Raw genomic sequence first — 7,970 nt, forward strand, 5'->3', positions numbered from 1 at the left:
TGCACCTGGCCCTTCCTTAAATCTAAGATCTCGCAATGTTTCATAGAATTTCAATATGAATTTCATTATTAAAATTAAATCAAATGAAAGATAAAATCCCTGCAGAATAGTAAAAATTTACCACCCCATTCCAAACCTACTGTCTCTATTCCAAAGTGCTATTGGAATATGCCTCTATGCTTTTAGCTTTCAGTTAAGGTAGTACATGTATCAGAAGAGATACATTTTGTTGACAGTCAGAAACCTTATCACTCATTTCACACCAGAATTCTTGTATGTATAACATAATGTTCCTTTTTAAAATAATAACATATCTTATGATTCTCACCTGCCATAGTGTACAAAATCTGAAGCATAATCCGTATCACAGCCCTTCCCTTGCATCAGTGTCCATACACTCCAAATCAAATTGATCTGTATTACCTTTTTAATCACAAGATAGGATTCTAATCACAGGGCCAGTGAGACTGTTCCATTTCTTATCTAGAACTTAGAATATTTGAAGCCATCTCCCTCCTTACAAACCATAATTATCTGTCAAGGTTCAGTGCAGAGAACAAAAACTCTCTTAACTATTTCAAGACATATGTTGCAGTAAATTAGTGCTTTTGAAATTGGTAGGTGGGCTGTAAAAGCAATGAGGACACTTCTGGACTAGTGATTTCAAGGTAAACTCCCATAATGATGACCCAGAGATAGAGAAATGACAGTTGCTGAAACCAATGATGCTGCCAACAGTGCTACCTCAAAGTCACAGAATCTGAAACTAGACATGGGAACATGGAATCCAGCTGCAGCAAGCATGATAGAACTCGACTGCTTTACCTAGAATAACACGCAGCACACCACATACACACACGCACAGGCACATGCAGGGATGCACACAGCTACATGAGTAGTACTCATTACATAATTAGTGTTCATCATTTAGGATTCATTTCAAAAAATCACATCTCACTAAGCCTGCTCCGATCTCTTATAGTATGTTGTTTCTTGGTTATGTTCTCATAGCACTTGTAAACGATTATTTCAAGTTTATTTGCTATCCATTTCTCTTGTCAGATAATGTCTCTGTGAGAAAAAGACCACATTTGTTAATTATTACAATGGTTATCAAAATGTGCTTTCTGGACAAAACAGTGTGTCACCTAAGAACGTGTGAAAAATGCAAATTCAAATCAACTCATACAGAAACTAGAATTGAGACTTAGCAATCTGTGCTTTAACAAGCCCTCCTAACGATTCTGACATACCACTAAAGCTCAGAATGACCAGATTCCTATATCCCATCGCTGTGTAATATACATGAGTGATGCTCAGTACATTTTCTTGAAATGTATTAAGCCCACGGAAATGGACTCTGAATAATCCTCACCAAAATACTGCTATTCTTAGTATAAAGAGCAGGCATTTTTCTCTAGGTTTGCTTGTCTCCCACTAAAGGCTATACTAAGGCTAATCTTAGTGAAGGTTTTTTGCCAGTAATAGTCACAGAGAAAGAGTTCATGATATACAAAATGATTTTATTAGATACCAAAACCTTTATTCACACCATTATATTTCTTTTGCAGCTTTAATTTTTAACATTATAACATTTACTGGCTCCTTTGGGTGACTAAATATCTTCACATGCACACTAGTTAAAAATAATTTCTAAGTAGAACTTAAAACTACAAGCTACTGCTCTAAGAAATGCGTAATTATGTTTATTTGCTCTCCTGTAGAATCCTGTTTACAAATAGCATCACTGCAAAGATTTACACGTGATTCCTAAATCTTTCAGGTTGTTCTACCATTAATCTTCTGATGGGGTAGCAAGATAAACACTCCTAGTGAACACTTTGCTACATCTCTTAAATGAGATTTCTCTCCAGTTTGAGTTCTTTGTAAAATAAGTGATGCACTTGGAACTGAAGTCCTCCCTCAATTTTTAAATTTTCTACATTCATACAGTGTCTCTCCTGTAGGAGTTTGTTGGAGATTCTTATTGCCTATAGTCTTTCCCATATTTGCTACATGTACAGGGTTTTATCCTAGTATGAGTATACTTATGTCAATTAAGGGATTAATACTGACAAAGGCTTTCCCACATTTATGGTCTTCATGTGATTTCTCTACAGTAAAAACTCTGATAAATAAAAACGTCTACATAATTGCTGAAAGTCTTCCCATATTCCCTACATTCATAAGACTTTTCCCTAGTATAAATTTTTCTGATGTTAAATGAGGATCTATGAACGAAGTTTACCATGCTAAACACTGCTTCATACACATTCTCTTGTGTAAGGTTTCTCACATGTACAGTGATTCATATGGTCTAGAGGCTTTTCCACACTTACCACACTACTGGGTTTCTCTCCATTATGTACTTTGATGGGCAGTAAGATTTCAGCCTTTGCTAAAAGCTTTCCCACACTCATTACATTTATATGGCTTTTCTCCAAAGTGAATTCTCTGATGTACAGTAAGGTTTGAACTACAGCTGAAGGTCTTCCCACATTTAATACATTTGTAAGTTTTCTCTCCAGTATGAATTCTGTGATGTTGAAGCAGGGATGACCTATGACTGAAGGCTTTCCCACATATACTGCATTCGTAGGGTTTCAATCTAATGTGATTTCTCAAATGCATATTCAGTGATTCAAGCTGGCTGAAGGATTTCCTGCATTTCTAAACTTCAAAGGGATTTTCTTCAGTATGAATACTCTGTTGAACAAGAAATGACAGGCTACTAAAGACTTTCAGGTATTTATTGCATTCATATTGTTTCTCCATAGTGTGAATTATTTGATGTTGAGTAAGGTGTGAGCTACAGCAAAAAGCTTTCCCACATTCTCTATATTCATAAGGCTTTTCTGATGGTGAATGAGAGATGACCTATGAATGAAGGCCTTTCCATGTATACGACACTCATAGTGTTTTTTTTTTTTCTTTTTTTTTTTTTTTACTCATAGCGTTTTTTCTTGCATATGAATTTTTAGATGTTGAACAAGAAGGGACACACGACTAAAAGACTTTCCACAGTTCATACATTCATATGGTTTCTCTCCAGTGTGAGTGCTCTGATGGTTAGTAAGTGATGAGCCATGGCTAAAGGCCTTCCCACATTCAATGCATTTGTAAGGTTTCTCTCCACTATGATTTATCTGATGTCGTTTAAGGGATGAGCCACGGCTAAAAGTCCTCCCACATTCACGACATTCATAGGCCTTCTCTCCTGTATGAATTTTCCAGTGGCGATTGAGGATTGACTGTTTGCCAAAGGCTTTCCCACATTCACTGCATGTATAGATTTTCTCTCTATTACAAGTCTGGTGAGGAGATTTGCTCTGGTTAAAGGCTGCTCCACTTTCATTAGAATTCAAAAGTTTCTTTCCACCATTGAGTCTCTCATTTTTTATAACTGACTTTTTGGGTAAATTCTTCTTTAATATATCATATTTGTGTGAATTCCCTTCAGCAAAATTTTTTTGTGGTTCAGAAAGAGTAGACTTGGAATGAAAGGTGTTTCTAAATGTGTCATATTTATAACTGTCCCCAGTGGGGCCTTCTCTAGAGGTGAGAGTTGCTGGTCTGAAATGTTCTACATAAATTTCATGCTTCCAACTTCTCTATATATTGCAAATTCTTATTAGAATTTGAAAATTCGTAATTTTGTTTTAAAACATTTTCTACTGTTACTGTTTGGAGTGAATCTTCCTCATAAATATCCTTCTTTGTTGATAATTCCTTGTTTTCCCATCTTGATTCCCAATCTGAAATACATCAAGAAAGCACAGCACTGCTTTTTCTTTTTTTCACTTCTTGAAAAGACACTTCTATGGTGGAATTAGGAGAAATGGATAAGAAATGAAGTCCCCAGAAAACACATAGTTCAGACAACTCAAATATTTCAATGATTTCTGAACAATGCTCAAATGAAGCAGAGAATACAAAGTTCACAGAAGGAGTGATAACAGAAATGGGTAAAATATACATAATAGATAAAACAGTATGTGAAAAAAATGAAACTATCAGAAATAAAATGTGGAAGGCATTCTGGATTCCAAGTCATCTCTTTGTGCCCATATTCACATGTGAAAGACTGCATTTTGTCTCATAGCCTTTTCCTCCAACCTTCCATTAATCTCAATTTGCTGCCAGATTAACACACTTAAAATACAGAATTGATACTACTACATTAAACAGCTGCAGTAAAAACAAAATAATCTAAGTGCTCTTTATGGCTGACAAACATTTAGGCCTTCTGAGGTTATGAAGAAACTGTGAATCATATCACTTATTAGACATTAGAAAATATTATTCCTAGGAACATATTTTATATGTTCTTTACTTCCTCTAATATGTTCATATTTCATCTACAAAGCTCAGCTTTAGAAAAGTGATTTTCCCTCTAATTGACAGCTTTTCTTAGCTAAAAGTATCAGTATGTTTTTCCTTATGTAGATTTAAGAAAGAATAATTTGCCTTACTTTGTCATGAATAGAGTAACAATTTGAATTATTATGATGGCAAAAACCTCTAAACTTGATTAGGTGATATGAGTGATACAGATAATAATTTGGGATAGAGAAACAATTATTTTGAAAATCTAAGCTAAATATTTCGTTTTATATTTTTCATTTATATTTGAGATATTTGGAGATAGTATTCCTAAAATGCCTCCACACTCACTATAAACATCTTTAACAAAATCTTCCTTAGTCTCGTTCACCATGACTCCCCTGGAATCATACCTTTTGACAGTTTTTTCTCCACCATCCAGGGCTCTCTCCCATCCTCCAACAATGTGATCACATATGGCTTAGTTACGGAAAGACCTGCTTACAGGAAGAATATAGAATTGTTTAAGCTGTGGTCCTCTATTATGAGAGGCCATCACAAGAGGGACCACAAGAAGGGATAAAGGGTATTCACTGAAATGGAAAGATAAGCTTCAGGGAGGGCACAACAGAGCTGCACATTTCCTTGGGAACATGGTACGGAAATTCAGCCATTTACTTAGGAGGCTCTTCAGCAATTCAGAGTGGCAAAAGAGCCCCTATTGGAGTGGATGGGGTAATATCCTTACTTACAGACACCAGGTTCTTGTAATTCTGGACCATCACATCCTTGTATAAGTCCCTCTGAGCAGAATGGAGTCATCCCCACTCTTCATGAGAGAAGTCTATAGCCACATCACTAAATGTCACCTGAAACAGCAAATATATTTAGGCTCAGCCATAGCCCAGACCTCTTCTGTCACTGATGAAGGGGTAAAATTAGCCTGCTTGTGGAAGAAATGGAACAAGATTCAGGAGTTGTGACAAAAATTGGGAATGTGATCTTAGTTAAGTAATAATAGGACAGTTATGTAGATGGAATTCTTACATAATAAGGGGGACAGTTATGTGCTTAGGATTATTATACAATAAGGGTGAGAGACAAATATGAGAGCTTTGCTTCAGTAGAATTTTTTGTTAAAAGTTATAGAATTACATGAATTTTTAAAAATCAACATTTAACATTAGACAGCATACAGTCAAGTATTTGGTTATATCTTTTATAGTTTAAGTACTAGGTAAGTAATTAAAAAATGAGGCTAAAGCGATTGTCTCTCAAACAAGATACTCAGGATGATCCACTAAGGCTCACAAAAAATGGGTTCAGAAAAAAGATCTTTATATTAAAGACCGATAGACATTAATATACATTTTGGTAAATTCTTCTTTAATATATCATATTTGTGTGAATTCCCTTCAGCAGAATTTTTTTGTGGTTCAGAAAGAGTAGACTTTGAATGAAAGGTGCTTCTAAATGTGTCATATTTGTAACTGTCCCCAGTGGGGCTTTCTCTAGAGGTGAGAGTTGCTGGTTTGAAATGTTCTACAGAAATTTACGGTTTGATTGTGTCTCCCAAAAAGCATGTATTGAACTTAATCGCTGTTCAAACAGTATTGAGAGGTGAGATCTTTAGGAGACGATTAGGCCTTGAGGGCTCTGTCCTCATCAGTGGATTAATGTCATCATCGTGGGAGTGGGTTCCTTATTTAAAAAATTAGTCCGAGGCCCCTTTTACCTCTCTCTCTTCTCTTTGCCCATCCACCATAGAAGGACACAACAACACAGCCCTTGCCAGACACCTTCCTTGATCTTGGACTTCTCAGGCTCCAAAACTATGAGAAGTCATAGGAGCACAATCCCTACCGTGAACTGCGCATGCAAGGGATTGAGGCTGCACGCTCCTTATGAGAATCTGACTAATGTCTGAGGATCTGAGGTGGAACAGCTTACGCCCAAACCACCACCTCCCACTCCTGTGGAAAAACTGTCTTCCATGAAACTGATCCCTGGTGCCCAAAGGGTTGGGCACCCCTGCCACAGACAGTCCTTAACTAGGACCTGAAACTAAGGGGAAAAAAATAAAAGGGTACATTTCAAAGAAAATATTCTAAGGAAATGCTCACAGATATGCTTAGAAATTCCTCTCAGTAGTACTCATTTCATTTAATATATCATATTTGTGTGAATTCCCTTCAGCAGAATTTTTTTGTGGTTCAGAAAGAGTAGACTTTGAATGAAAGGTGCTTCTAAATGTGTCATATTTGTAACTGTCCCCAGTGGGGCTTTCTCTAGAGGTGAGAGTTTTATTTCTCTACAGGCGAGAGTATTATTTAAAATAGTAAAACTTTAGAAGCTTAAATATTCAATAATAGCTTATTGGCTAGTCAAATTATAATATGTGCAAAAAATACATCCATTTAATACAGCATTATTACTGTCTTTGATTTGTGAAACAGACTGATCTACTGTGGTAATTTGTCAGCTCCGAGAGTTAAAGAGTACTAGCACTTATTTAAATTGCTTATGCTTTCTTACTTTTCTACAGTGCTGCAATCCTCAATACAGGAGCCACAAGTCAATTTGGCTACCTACATTTAAATTAATTAAAATGTAAAAATAAAATAAATAAAATTTAAAATTCAGTTCCTCAGTTGCTTAAGCTACAGTTCAATTACTCAACAGTCATACAGGGCTGGTGGCTACTGTACTGACCAGTACACATGCAGAGCACTTCCACCACTGCAGAAAGTTCTCTTATACAATACTACACTAGATCATGAAGTTCTGTGTGTCAGTGCACACCAAAATCCATGTACAACTTTTCCTAACAGGTACTTCATAAGCATTTAGAAGATGAACCAATGAATGGTTTGGCATTAGTTCACTTTAGACTTTTTTTTTTTTTTTTTTTTTATTTAAGAGACAGGGTCTTGCTGTGTTGCTAGACTGGAGTACAGTGACATAATCATAGCTCACTGCAGCCTCACACCCCTGAGCTCAAGCAATCTTCCCACCTCATCAGCCTCCTGAGTAGCTGGGACAACAGATATGTATCAATATGCCAGTTTTTCAATTCTAATTATCTAATTTTTCCAAGAAAATATACTTCACTCAACATGTACATCTGCTACTCACACCCCCTCCTACGCAAGCTTCACCTTCCATGCCATGATTCTGCCCCACCAGTTCTTCATTACTCATCTTATTCACTCCACAATTACTTACTAAGCATCTATCTGGTGCCAGGTATCACTCTGGGTACTGAAGCTATAACAGACAACAAAAAAGAAAAAACTTTCCGCCCACCAGGAACAGACAATGAGCACATGCATAAAATGAACATAAGTACATCAGTGAGTGAGTGACACGTGCCGTGGAAAACAACAAAGCAGTGATGGAGGAGTGGAAGTGCTAGGCGAGGGAAGGTGACTGCAATTGCAAATAGGCGTTCAGGGAAGCTCTTCTGTGAAAGTAACCATGGAACAAACACATGAAGAAGGTAAGAATGCAAGCTTGTGCATATGTCGGGGAAGAATATTCCACGTGGATGGCACAGCAACTGGTGACAGTGGCTGGAGCTCACAGGAATGAGGAGGCAGAGAAGGAAGGTGGGATCAGAGAGGTAATGGCCTAATTGTGCAAAGAGG

General features: G+C 36.8%; 1 pseudogene; it reads right to left on the reverse strand.

Annotated features, from left to right (window-relative positions):
* Positions 1-1,512: 1,512 nt before the first annotated feature.
* Positions 1,513-5,216, reverse strand: LOC126941902 (zinc finger protein 181-like; annotated as a pseudogene).
* Between the last annotated feature and the right edge of the window lie 2,754 nt (positions 5,217-7,970).

Source organism: Macaca thibetana, chromosome 19 (assembly GCF_024542745.1).
Source record: "Macaca thibetana thibetana isolate TM-01 chromosome 19, ASM2454274v1, whole genome shotgun sequence".
Lineage (NCBI taxonomy): Eukaryota > Metazoa > Chordata > Mammalia > Primates > Cercopithecidae > Macaca > Macaca thibetana.